The sequence below is a fragment of the Rhipicephalus microplus genome, unplaced genomic scaffold, assembly GCF_043290135.1.
Source record: "Rhipicephalus microplus isolate Deutch F79 unplaced genomic scaffold, USDA_Rmic scaffold_245, whole genome shotgun sequence".
In the NCBI taxonomy this organism is placed as follows: domain Eukaryota; kingdom Metazoa; phylum Arthropoda; class Arachnida; order Ixodida; family Ixodidae; genus Rhipicephalus; species Rhipicephalus microplus.
Genome location: NW_027464816.1, coordinates 100,001 through 112,500, shown reverse-complemented (window position 1 = coordinate 112,500; position 12,500 = coordinate 100,001). Strand labels below are relative to the sequence as shown.

General features: G+C 60.5%; 1 non-coding gene across 1 annotated transcript; it reads left to right on the top strand.

Annotated features, from left to right (window-relative positions):
• Nucleotides 1-9,014: 9,014 nt before the first annotated feature.
• LOC142792797 (small subunit ribosomal RNA) lies at nucleotides 9,015-10,829 on the top strand. Its single transcript, XR_012891215.1, has one exon. It is a non-coding gene; the product is annotated as a small subunit ribosomal RNA (ribosomal RNA).
• The last annotated feature ends 1,671 nt before the right edge of the window (nucleotides 10,830-12,500 follow it).

Genomic DNA, 12,500 nt, shown 5'->3' with positions numbered 1-12,500 from the left:
GCGGCTAAGGGCTCGAAACAAACCCTAAACCGCGCCAAGTACGGAGGGAACAGCGCGGCTAAGGGCTCGAAACAAACCCTAAACCGCGCCAAGTACGGAAGGAACGGCGCGGAGAGGGCTCGAGACAAAGCTCGACCCTAAACCGCGCCAAGTACGGAGGGAACAGCGCGGCTAAGGGCTCGAAACAAACCCTGAACCGCGCCAAGTACGAAAGGAACGGCGCGCAGTAGGGGTTTAAAACAAAGCTGGTCCCAAAATCGCGCCAAGTACGAAAGGAACAGCGCGGTCGAGACTCGGAAGAAAAAGCTTTCAAAGTGTCGTAGCACGATGCACACTGCTGTTCGTGTGGAACAAACGTGACTACCGTGCTGTACGGTGGAGTTCTGTGCGCAAAAGCGGCGCGTGTGTTTCTAAGCACCACAGCGTTGTGTCAAAAAAGAGGTGCCTGAGAGAAACGCATGCGACTGCCGTGCTTTGCGGCATAGCACCGTGCGCAAAAACGGTGCGCATGCAAGAGGTGTCAGAGCTAGCGAACTTGTGCCACGAGCAACAGGTCACTAAAAGCCTATAGATGACGGTGTTGGAGGAAAAGAAAAATATCGAGAAAGCACTGCGGTGTGCCGTGCGTAGGGACGGGCGCGCGTGCCACATGCCGCCGAAATATGGGTGTCGGAGAAAACAGAGTGCCGCGCGTAACGAGGGGCGCGCGTGTTACAGAGAGATATGCCCAAACGCATGAAAGTGTACGCAGGTGTCCTAAGGCAGTTTTTTTTTTTTTTCCTCATTTTGATGTCGCCCCGGCTGACGCGGTTTTCGTTTTTCCGTGCCGCCCCGGCTGACGCGGTTTTCGTTTTTCCGTGCCGCCCCGGCTGACGCAGTTTTTGCGCCGCCCCGGCTGACGCGGTTTTTGCGCCGCCCCGGCTGACGCGGTTTTCGCGCCGCCCCGGCTGACGCGGTTTTCGCGCCGCCCCGGCTGACGCGGTTTTTGCGTCGCCCCGGCTGACGCGGTTCGGACTTTGCACTTTTTGGCTCACCCCGGCTGGCGGCCCACTCACTCGATCGCCAGGTCTGTTTGCCCCGGTGGTTCCACCGCCAGGCTTAAGCGCGAACTTTTTTTGTTTGTTTTCTTTTGATTAAGCGCAAGCTTTTTTCTTTGTTTTCTTTTGATTAAGCGCGGGCTTTTTTCTTTGTTTTTTTTTTTTATTTCGCCCCGGCAGACGCGGTTTTTGCGCCGCCCCGGCTGACGCGGTTTTTGCCGCCCCGGCTGACGCAGTTCGGACTTAGCACTTTTCGGCTGTGCCTGGCTGGCGGCCCACTCACTCGATCGCCATGTCTGTTTGCCACAGTTTTCCCGGTGGTGCCGCACCCGGGCTCGCCCCGGCTGACGCAGTTTTCGCGCCGCCCCGGCTGACGCGGTTTCGTGCCGCCCCGGCAGACGCGGTTTTCGCGCCGCCCCGGCTGACGCGGTTTCGTGCCGCCCCGGCAGACGCAGTTCGGACTTAGCACTTTTCGGCTGTGCCTGGCTGGCGGCCCACTCACTCAATCGCCATGTCTGTTTGCCACAGTTTTCCCGGTGGTGCCGCACCCGGGCTCGCCCCGGCTGACGCAGTTTTCGCGCCGCCCCGGCTGACGCGGTTTCGTGCCGCCCCGGCAGACGCGGTTTTCGCGCCGCCCCGGCTGACGCGGTTTCGTGCCGCCCCGGCAGACGCAGTTCGGACTTAGCACTTTTCGGCTGTGCCTGGCTGGCGGCCCACTCACTCGATCGCCATGTCTGTTTGCCACAGTTTTCCCGGTGGTGCCGCACCCGGGCTCGCCCCGGCAGACGCGTTTTTTTTTTTTTTCTTTCGCCCCGGCTGACGCAGTTTTCGCGCCGCCCCGGCTGACGCGGTTTCGTGCCGCCCCGGCAGACGCGGTTTTTTGCGCCGCCCCGGCTGACGCGGTTTTTGCCGCCCCGGCTGACGCAGTTCGGACTTAGCACTTTTCGGCTGTGCCTGGCTGGCGGCCCACTCACTCGATCGCCATGTCTGTTTGCCACAGTTTTCCCGGTGGTGCCGCACCCGGGCTCGCCCCGGCTGACGCAATTTTCGCGCCGCCCCGGCTGACGCGGTTTCGTGCCGCCCCGGCAGACGCGGTTTTCGCGCCGCCCCGGCTGACGCGGTTTCGTGCCGCCCCGGCAGACGCAGTTCGGACTTAGCACTTTTCGGCTGTGCCTGGCTGGCGGCCCACTCACTCGATCGCCATGTCTGTTTGCCACAGTTTTCCCGGTGGTGCCGCACCCGGGCTCGCCCCGGCTGACGCAGTTTTCGCGCCGCCCCGGCTGACGCGGTTTCGTGCCGCCCCGGCAGACGCGGTTTTCGCGCCGCCCCGGCTGACGCGGTTTCGTGCCGCCCCGGCAGACGCAGTTCGGACTTAGCACTTTTCGGCTGTGCCTGGCTGGCGGCCCACTCACTCGATCGCCATGTCTGTTTGCCACAGTTTTCCCGGTGGTGCCGCACCCGGGCTCGCCCCGGCAGACGCGTTTTTTTTTTCTTTCGCCCCGGCTGACGCAGTTTTCGCGCCGCCCCGGCTGACGCGGTTTCGTGCCGCCCCGGCAGACGCGGTTTTTTTGCGCCGCCCCGGCTGACGCGGTTTTTGCCGCCCCGGCTGACGCAGTTCGGACTTGGCACTTTTTGGCTGAGCCTGGCTGGTGGCCCACTCACTCGATCGCCATGTCTGTTAGCCACAGTTTTCCCGGTGGTGCCGCACCCGGGCTCGCCCCGGCTGACGCAGTTTTCGCGCCGCCCCGGCAGACGCGGTTTTCGCGCCGCCCCGGCTGACGCGGTTTTTGCCGCCCCGGCTGACGCAGTTCGGACTTGGCACTTTTTGGGCTGAGCCTGGCTGGCGGCCCACTCACTCGATCGCCATGTCTGTTTGCCACAGTCTTCCCGGTGGTGCCGCACCCGGGCTCGCCCCGGCAGACGCGTTTTTTTTTTCTTTCGCCCCGGCAGACGTGGTTCCCCCCCCCCCCTTTTCGCTCGCCCCGGCTGACGAGGTTTTCGCGCCGCCCCGGCTGACGCAGTTTTCGCGCCGCCCCGGCTGACGCGGTTTCGTGCCGCCCCGGCTGACGCGGTTTTCGCGCCGCCCCGGCTGACGCGGTTTTTGCGTCGCCCCGGCTGACACGGTTCGGACTTTGCACTTTTCGGCTGTGCCTGGCTGGCGGCCCACTCACTCGATCGCCATGTCTGTTTGCCACAGTTTTCCCGGTGGTGCCGCACCCGGGCTTGCCCCGGCAGACGCGTTTTTTTTTTTCTTTTCGCCCCGGCTGACGCAGTTTTCGCCCCGCCCCGGCTGACGCGGTTTCGTGCCGCCCCGGCAGACGCGGTTTTTTGCGCCGCCCCGGCTGACGCGGTTTTTGCCGCCCCGGCTGACGCAGTTCGGACTTTGCACTTTTTGGCTGAGCCTGGCTGGCGGCCCACTCACTCGATCGCCATGTCTGTTTGCCACAGTTTTCCCGGTGGTGCCGCACCCGGGCTCGCCCCGGCAGACGCGTTTTTTTTTTCCTTCGCCCCGGCAGACGTGGTTCCCCCCCCCCCCCCCTCCGTCTTTCTTTTTGTTTTTTTTTTCGCCGCGGCTGAAGTGGATTTTTCGGTGCCTCGACGCCCCGGTAGTCGCGGTTTTTCCGTTTCCGCACGGCCCCGGCTGACGCTGCTCGGTCACAGTCGCCTTTTGTGAGGATTGCAGACTTCTTGAGCGCGGGTGTTTTTTTTTTGTTGTTGTTGTTGTTTTATTACGCATTCGCTCCAGCAGACGCTGTTTAGACTTTTTGTTTCCTCTTTTATCCTGCGACGAGGTGACGAGGTTTATTCGGTGCCCCGCCGCCCCGGCTGAAGTGATTTTTCCTGTCCCGTGCCGCCCCGGCTGACGCGGTTGGGACTTCGCGTTTGTTCGGCCGCCACGGGTTTTGGCGCACTCGCTCGGTTGCTTGTTGTTGCCACTTGTTGCGAACCCAGGTTTCTTGAGCGAGCGCGGGCGTTTTTTCTTCCTTTCTTTCTTTGTTCTATGTGTTAGCGAATCGGCCTTTAATATCACACGAGGACTCACAACCAACAATTTTCAGTTTGAAGTGTAAAAAATCTGCAGGTGTTGACGTAACTGACTTGCCCTACCCTTGAGTACATCCATGAAGTTCTCGTAGTACTACTAAATCGCATTATTCCAAGTGGAGAAATTCCCATAAACTTGCAAACCTCTACACGAAAATCGGTGCGCGTGATAAAGTTGAAAATTATCGTCCGATATCAAATGTGCCTTCTATAACACAAATTCTAGGAAAAAAAAAAAAAAACACTTGTTCGCCGTTTTCTGCGCCGTGACTGGCAGCACTCCGGCGAAGCGAAACGGGGTCGATTCGAGCACGATATCGGCGTCTTTCGACGTGCTCGCCGGCGACCGTCGCACGAGTACGTCGCACGAGCGCGTCTGCCGGGGCGCCGTTTGCGAAGCCGACGCAAAAGTGGGAACCGCCGCTCGGATGATCGCCGCTTTCGGCAGAGTGAGTGTTGGCACTCCGGGGAAGCGAAACAGCGTGAATGCGCCCACGAAATCGGCGTATTTTGAAGTGCCCGCCGGCGACCGTCGCACGAGTACGGTAAACCGCGTCAGCCGGGGCGTAGTTCGGGACGCCGACGAAAAAGTGGGAAGCGCAACTCGGATCTTCGCCGTTTTTGCAGGAGTGAGTGGCGGCCCTCCTGCGAGACCAAGAAGCATCGATTCGTGCACGAATTCGGCGCCTTTCGACGTGATCGCCGGCGACCGTCGCTCGAGTAGGGCAAACCGCGTCTGCCGGGGCGGGCTTCGGGACGCCGATGCGAAAGTGGGAAACGCTGCTCGGATGTTCGCCGTTTTTGGCCGAGTGAGTGCTGGCACTCGGGCGAAGCCAAACGGGGCCGATTACGGCACGATATCGGCGTCTTTCGACGTGCCCGGCGGCGACCGTCGCACGAGTACGGTAAACCGCGTCAGCCCGGGCGGAGTTCGGGACGCCGATGCGAAAGTGGAGAACGCCGCTCGGATCTTCGCCGTTTTTGGAGGAGTGAGTGGCGGCACTCCGGAGAAGCCAAGGAGCGCCAATTAGCGCACGATATCGGCGTCTTTCGACGCGCTCGCCGGCGACCGTCGAACGAGTAGGGCAAACCGCGTCTGCCGGGGCGGGGTTTACGACGCCGACGCAAAAGTGGGAACCGCCGCTCGGATGTTGGCCGTTTTTGGCAGAGTGAGTGCTGGCACACCGGCGACGCGAAAGAGCGCGAAAGCGCCCACGAAAGTGGCGTATTTGGACGTGCTTGACGGCGACCGCTGCAGGAGTACGAAAAACCACGTCAGCCGGGGCGAGCGACCCACGGCGGTCTGGGTGCTTATCGCTGCTATTATAGGGGCACCCCGGCAGACGCAGAAAAAAAAAATTTTTTTTCGACCTTCTTTTTTGCTGGTCGAGCTCGGGTAACCCAGGTCGCAATGGGAGCCGCGCACGAAAGCGGCGTCGCGAGACGCGTTCGCGGTCGCTAGTCGCACGAGCTCGGCAACCGCGTCAGCCGGCGCGGAGTTCGGGATGCCGACGGCTAAGTGGGTACCGCTGCTCGGATGTTCGCCGTTTTTGGCCGAGTGAGTGCTGGCACTCCGGCGAAGCGAAACGGGGCCGATTCGGGCACGATATCGGCGTATTTCGACGTGCTCGCCGGCGACCGTCGCACGAGTACGGCAAAGCGCGTCTGCCGGGGCGAGGTTTGCGATGCCGACGAAAAAGTGGGAAGCGCCGCTCGGATCTTCGCCGTTTTTGCAGGAGTGAGTGGCGGCCCTCCTGCGAGACCAAGAAGCATCGACTCGCGCACGATATCGGTGTCTTTCGACGTGCCCGCCGGCCACCGCCGCACGAGTACGGCAAACCGCGTATGCCGGGGCGGGGTTGGCGACGCCGACGCAAAAGTGGGAACCGCCACTAGGATGTTCGCCGTTTTTGGCAGAGTGAGTGCTGGCACACCGGCGACGCGAAAGAGCGCGAAAGCGCCCACGAAAGTGGCGTATTTGGACGTGCTTGACGGCGACCGCTGCAGGAGTACGAAAAACCACGTCAGCCGGGGCGAGCGACCCACGGCGGTCTGGGTGCTTATCGCTGCTATTATAGGGGCACCCCGGCAGACGCAGAAAAAAAAAATTTTTTTTCGACCTTCTTTTTTGCTGGTCGAGCTCGGGTAACCCAGGTCGCAATGGGAGCCGCGCACGAAAGCGGCGTCGCGAGACGCGTTCGCGGTCGCTAGTCGCACGAGCTCGGCAACCGCGTCAGCCGGCGCGGAGTTCGGGATGCCGACGGCTAAGTGGGTACCGCTGCTCGGATGTTCGCCGTTTTTGGCCGAGTGAGTGCTGGCACTCCGGCGAAGCGAAACGGGGCCGATTCGGGCACGATATCGGCGTATTTCGACGTGCTCGCCGGCGACCGTCGCACGAGTACGGCAAAGCGCGTCTGCCGGGGCGAGGTTTGCGATGCCGACGAAAAAGTGGGAAGCGCCGCTCGGATCTTCGCCGTTTTTGCAGGAGTGAGTGGCGGCCCTCCTGCGAGACCAAGAAGCATCGACTCGCGCACGATATCGGTGTCTTTCGACGTGCCCGCCGGCCACCGCCGCACGAGTACGGCAAACCGCGTATGCCGGGGCGGGGTTGGCGACGCCGACGCAAAAGTGGGAACCGCCACTAGGATGTTCGCCGTTTTTGGCAGAGTGAGTGCTGGCACTCCGGCGAAGCGAAAGAGCGCGAATGCGCCCACGAAAGTGGCGTGTTTGGACGTGCTTGACGACGACCACCGCAGGAAAACGAAAAACCACGTCAGCCGGGGCGAGCGACCCATGGCGGTCTGGGTGCTTATCGCTGCTATTATAGGGGCACCCCGGCAGACGCAAAAAAAAAAAAAATTTTTTTTCGACATTCTTTCTTGCTCGTCGACCTCGGGTGACCCAGGTCGCAGTGGGAGCCGCGCACGAAAGCGGCGTCGCGAGACGGCTTCGCGGTCGCTAGTCGCACGAGCTCGGCAACCGCGTCTGCCGGGGCGGAGTTCGGGACGCCGACGGCTAAGTGGGAACCGCCGCTCGGATGTTCGCCGTTTGTGGCCGAGTGAGTGCTGGCACTCCGGCGAAGCCAAACGGGGCCGATTCCGGCACGATATCGGCGTCTTTCTACGTGCTCGCCGGCGACCGTCGCACGAGTACGGCAAAGTGCGTCTGCCGGGGCGGGGTTTGCGACGCGTACGCAATAGTGAGAACCGTCGCTCGGATGTTCGTCGTCTTTCGCCGAGCCAGTGCTGGCACTCCGGCGAAGCCGAACGGAGCCGATTCGGGCACGATATCGGCGTCTTTCCACGTGCTCGCCGGCGACCGTCGCACGAGTACGGTAAACCGCGTCAGCCGGGGCGGAGTTCGGGACGCCGATGCGAAAGTGGGAAGCGCCGCTCGGATCTTCGCCGTTTTTGGAGGAGTCAGTGGCGGCACTCCGGTGAAGCCAAGGTGCGCCAATTCGCGCACGATATCGGCGTCTTTCGACGTGCCCGCCGGCCACCGTCGCACGAGTACGGCAAACCTCGTCTGCCGGGGCGGGGTTTGCGACGCCGACGCAAAAGTGGGAACCGCCGCTCGGATGTTCGCCGTTTTTGGCAGAGTGAGTGCTGGCACTCCGGCGAAGCGAAAGAGCGTGAATGCGCCCACGAAAGTAGCGTATTTGGACGTGCTTGACGGCGACCGCCGCAGGAGTACGAAAAACCACGTCAGCCGGGGCGAGCGACCCACGGCGGTCTGGGTGCTTATCGCTGCTATTATAGGGGCACCCCGGCAGACGCAGAAAGAAAAAAAAAAAAAAATGGGGACATGGCGTGCGTCACCGTGCGGCTTCGCAGCGTTGCCGAAGTCGCCGAGCCCTTCGACTGAGCCGAACGGCGGACAGGGAACGTTGGTCGGCCGTTCTAACCTGTCGGTGCCACGCCGAGACGTCGTTAAGGAAAACCGCGTCGTGGGCCTCTACGACGCCGTCGAGTCGTTGTACGTTTGGTGTCCAGCGTGTCGGCGGCGAGTAGCGGACACGTCGTTCACGACTTCGGTCTTTCGCAGTCGACGCGAACTTGCGGAGAGTCGTGGTGCCTCACGTTTTCGGCAGAAACCGCGGCGGAATTTTCCCGTGCGTGCGCGCACGACCTCGGTGCTGTGCCGTCAGCGTAGTGTTGCACAAACTCGTGGCCTACCCAAGGTGCGGTACGTTTGCGGCCGTATCCTCGGTGGGAATTTCGTGAGTAGGGTCGCAAATTCTACGACCTCGGCGGGTTTGAGAGCGACGTAGACTTGTGGCACGCTCAACGTGCCACACGTTTCGGGGCACACCCGCGGTGAAATTTTCTCGAGTACGCTCGTATTAGTGCCCAAGGAGGTCTGGGTACTTATCGCTGCTATTATGTGGGGGTTCTCGTGAGCGGCGTACGCGAAAGCGACCGGGTGTCTGATATGCGGCGGGCTTCGGCCTCGTCAAGCGTGTCCTCGGGTCTGCTCCAGGGGAATCCACGGCAGTCGTCTGCAGCCTCATCCGCTTGATGCGTTAGGGGCTGGTTGTCGGACGGTGCCGTTTTACCACGATATCGAGGTGTGTTCCGTGTCGTCCTCGGGCGATTCAGATGCGAAAGCGCCGAAGACGCGGGCGTGACCCGTCGTCTGGCGGCTTTGCAGTCTCGGCTCCGTTGCTAGTTCCGGCCGGTCCACCGACAGTGCAGCGGGCTTGGGCAACCCGCACGGCGCGACCGAGTCGATGCAACGAAAAAGAGCGAGCATGAACGTGCTTCTTGCCGCACGGCTCCCACTCGTCTTTCGGGAAGGTTGTGCCGTAGCGAGCTCGAACGCCGTCATCTCGGAGTGCAAAATAAGCGTGTTGGGGCGCCTGAAGGTGGCCTCCGCCGCACACAGACTGCGTCCGGCCCGCCGAAGGCGAGGACGGACGCGCAGTCGAACGATTACCTGGTTGATCCTGCCAGTAATCATATGCTTGTCTCAAAGATTAAGCCATGCATGTCTAAGTACATGCCGAAATAAGGCGAAACCGCGAATGGCTCATTAAATCAGTTATGGTTCCTTAGATCGTTTCTTCCTACTTGGATAACTGTGGCAATTCTAGAGCTAATACATGCAGTGAGCCTGGAGCCCTTTGGGTAACGGGTGCTTTTATTAGACCAAGATCGATCGGGTTTCGGCCCGTATTGTGTGGTGACTCTGGATAACTTTGTGCTGATCGCATGGCCACGAGCCGGCGACGTTTCTTTCAAGTGTCTGCCTTATCAACTTTCGATGGTAGGTTACTTGCTTACCATGGTTGTTACGGGTAACGGAGAATCAGGGTTCGATTCCGGAGAGGGAGCCTGAGAAACGGCTACCACATCCAAGGAAGGCAGCAGGCGCGCAAATTACCCACTCCCGGCACGGGGAGGTAGTGACGAAAAATAACAATACGGGACTCTTTTGAGGCCCCGTAATTGAAATGAGTACACTCTAAATCCTTTAACGAGGATCAATTGGAGGGCAAGTCTGGTGCCAGCAGCCGCGGTAATTCCAGCTCCAATAGCGTATACTAAAGCTGCTGCGGTTAAAAAGCTCGTAGTTGGATCTCAGTTCCAGACGAGTAGTGCATCTACCCGATGCGACGGCTCGGACTGAACATCATGCCGGTTCTTTCTTGGTGCACTTCATTGTGTGCCTCGAGATGGCCGGTGCTTTTACTTTGAAAAAATTAGAGTGCTCAACGCAGGCGAGTCGCCTGAATAAACTTGCATGGAATAATAGAACAAGACCTCGTTTCTGTTCTGTTGGTTTTTGGAATACGAGGTAATGATTAAGAGGGACGGACGGGGGCATTCGTATTGCGGCGCTAGAGGTGAAATTCTTGGACCGTCGCAAGACGAACTACTGCGAAAGCATTTGCCAAGAATGTTTTCATTGATCAAGAACGAAAGTCAGAGGTTCGAAGGCGATCAGATACCGCCCTAGTTCTGACCATAAACGATGCCAACCAGCGATCCGCCTGAGTTACTCAAATGACTCGGCGGGCAGCTTCCGGGAAACCAAAGTATTTGGGTTCCGGGGGAAGTATGGTTGCAAAGCTGAAACTTAAAGGAATTGACGGAAGGGCACCACCAGGAGTGGAGCCTGCGGCTTAATTTGACTCAACACGGGAAAACTTACCCGGCCCGGACACTGGGAGGATTGACAGATTGAGAGCTCTTTCTTGATTCGGTGGATGGTGGTGCATGGCCGTTCTTAGTTGGTGGAGCGATTTGTCTGGTTAATTCCGATAACGAACGAGACTCTAGCCTATTAAATAGGTGCGGGGTTCCCAGCACCTTACAACCTTCTTAGAGGGACAAGCGGCTCCTAGCCGCACGAAACAGAGCAATAACAGGTCTGTGATGCCCTTAGATGTCCGGGGCCGCACGCGCGCTACACTGAAGGAAGCAGCGTGTCTTTATCCCTGTCTGAAAAGACTGGGTAACCCGTGGAACTTCTTTCGTGATTGGGATAGGGGCTTGCAATTGTTCCCCTTGAACGAGGAATTCCCAGTAAGCGCGAGTCATAAGCTCGCGTTGATTACGTCCCTGCCCTTTGTACACACCGCCCGTCGCTACTACCGATTGAATGATTTAGTGAGGTCTTCGGACCGATGTCCGGCGCGGCCTTTCGGTTGCGCCGGTCTGTTGGAAAGATGACCAAACTTGATCATTTAGAGGAAGTAAAAGTCGTAACAAGGTTTCCGTAGGTGAACCTGCGGAAGGATCATTAACGGATTGTGAAGGGTGAGCGCCTCAGCTGCGTCTGCGCCCGACACTTTCTGCCGCTGACCCCGTTTGGACGCGGGGTCGGCTTTTCCCCACGGGGCTGCCTGAATGTGGAGCGGCACCCCGTGACAAATTGTTGCGCCCAGCGGACGCCAACACCGCGACCTTGGACGGTCGGCCAGGTGGCGGACGCGGGTACAAACGGCGCAACGCACTCATAGGTCGGCTTTCGACCCGCCACTGCACCGTGGCTCGAAGCGCTCGAAATGCGCGACCCGACCGCTGCGGGACCGCCTAGTACTGTAAACAGGAGCGGCGGAGCGCGAACGGCGAGTCGTGGTTACGTCGGTAGAAGGCGAGGCTGCGCGTTCCCGAAACGCCAGCCGAGTGCCCTCCCGACCGTTCGAGCGTGCAAGAACGAGACCCGACAATCGCGCGGCGACTGCCAAGTACGAGAGGAACGGCACAAGCGTCGGCGGTCGGTCAAGGAACTGGCGATGTGACGGGTCCGCTGTGCACCAGTGCATACCGTCCCGCCGTCCGCGGCAAGCGCCTCCGCGTCCTCGGGTGACGGAGGCTGCCGGTCGGTTCTTGCAGGCGAGGGATCTCGCTGGCACCGGTTCGCGTTGACGCGCGGCCGGTCATGGCACGGCGATGCGACGGCCGAGGTGCGCAGTACTCGATGGAGGAACCGCACGCTCCGATGACCGTCCCGCCCTCCGCGGCGTATGCGTACCGACCGTAATGGTTGCAGCAGCGCCGGCCGGCTTTTGAATTCGCCACACGAAACACGGTGCGAGATCGCGGTTAGGGGAGCGTCGACGTTGCCAGGCGTTTTGCTTGCTGCCGAGGGAAAGGCGGCACGGCCACGTCGCGCTCGTCGCGATTAGCGGGTCTGCGCGCTTTGGGAAGGTGCCGCAACGACTTGCCGAAAGAGGAAGCACGGAAGAACGAGGGACTTGGACGTCCCGACAATTGAACGCACTTGCGGCCAGGCCCTTGCTGGCTTCGTTCTTCCGCCTCGAGTAGGCTCGTACGCGGCTCCGGCGCCGAAAGTGGTCCTTGGCACCGACTTCGGTGGACGTGGGAAGTGCCGCGCAAGTACGGCGCGCCTGGCTCCACCTGTTGGCTAAAGTAGGCAGCCGGATCGGAATTTTGGTGTGCGGTGGCAAACCGTGGATGCGAAAAAAGCTTGTGCGATTTCGTGGAACAAAAAGCGGGGGTCCCCCTTTTTATGCGGAGGAGACCGACCCGCCTGCCGTGGTGAACCGCGACGCCACGGTAAAAACGGGAGAGGCTTGTCGATGGGACCGTGCATCCCGCGCTCCACGGAGGCCGGGAGGCGGCCGCCCGAGGAAATGTGTAGCCGTCGAGGCCCGCATCTGCGTGCACTCTTATCCAAATGGGTGTACCGCAGGCATTTTCTGGTTAGGCGGGCCAATGAGAGCGAGCACACAACGATACCTACGGGTCCGGCTTGGAGAACCGGCTTCGACGCCTCCCGAGTATTTATAGAGGGGTGGACCACGAAAGCACTCGCAAGTAGCGAAAGCGAAACGCCGTCCGAAACACACCGTTTGCTCGATTTGCGGCAGCCGAAAAAGGCGCGGCAGAGTTTTGGAGTCCAAGCGTGCGCTGAAAAGCGCCCTTCTTGGCCACTGTTTGGCCGAGTGCC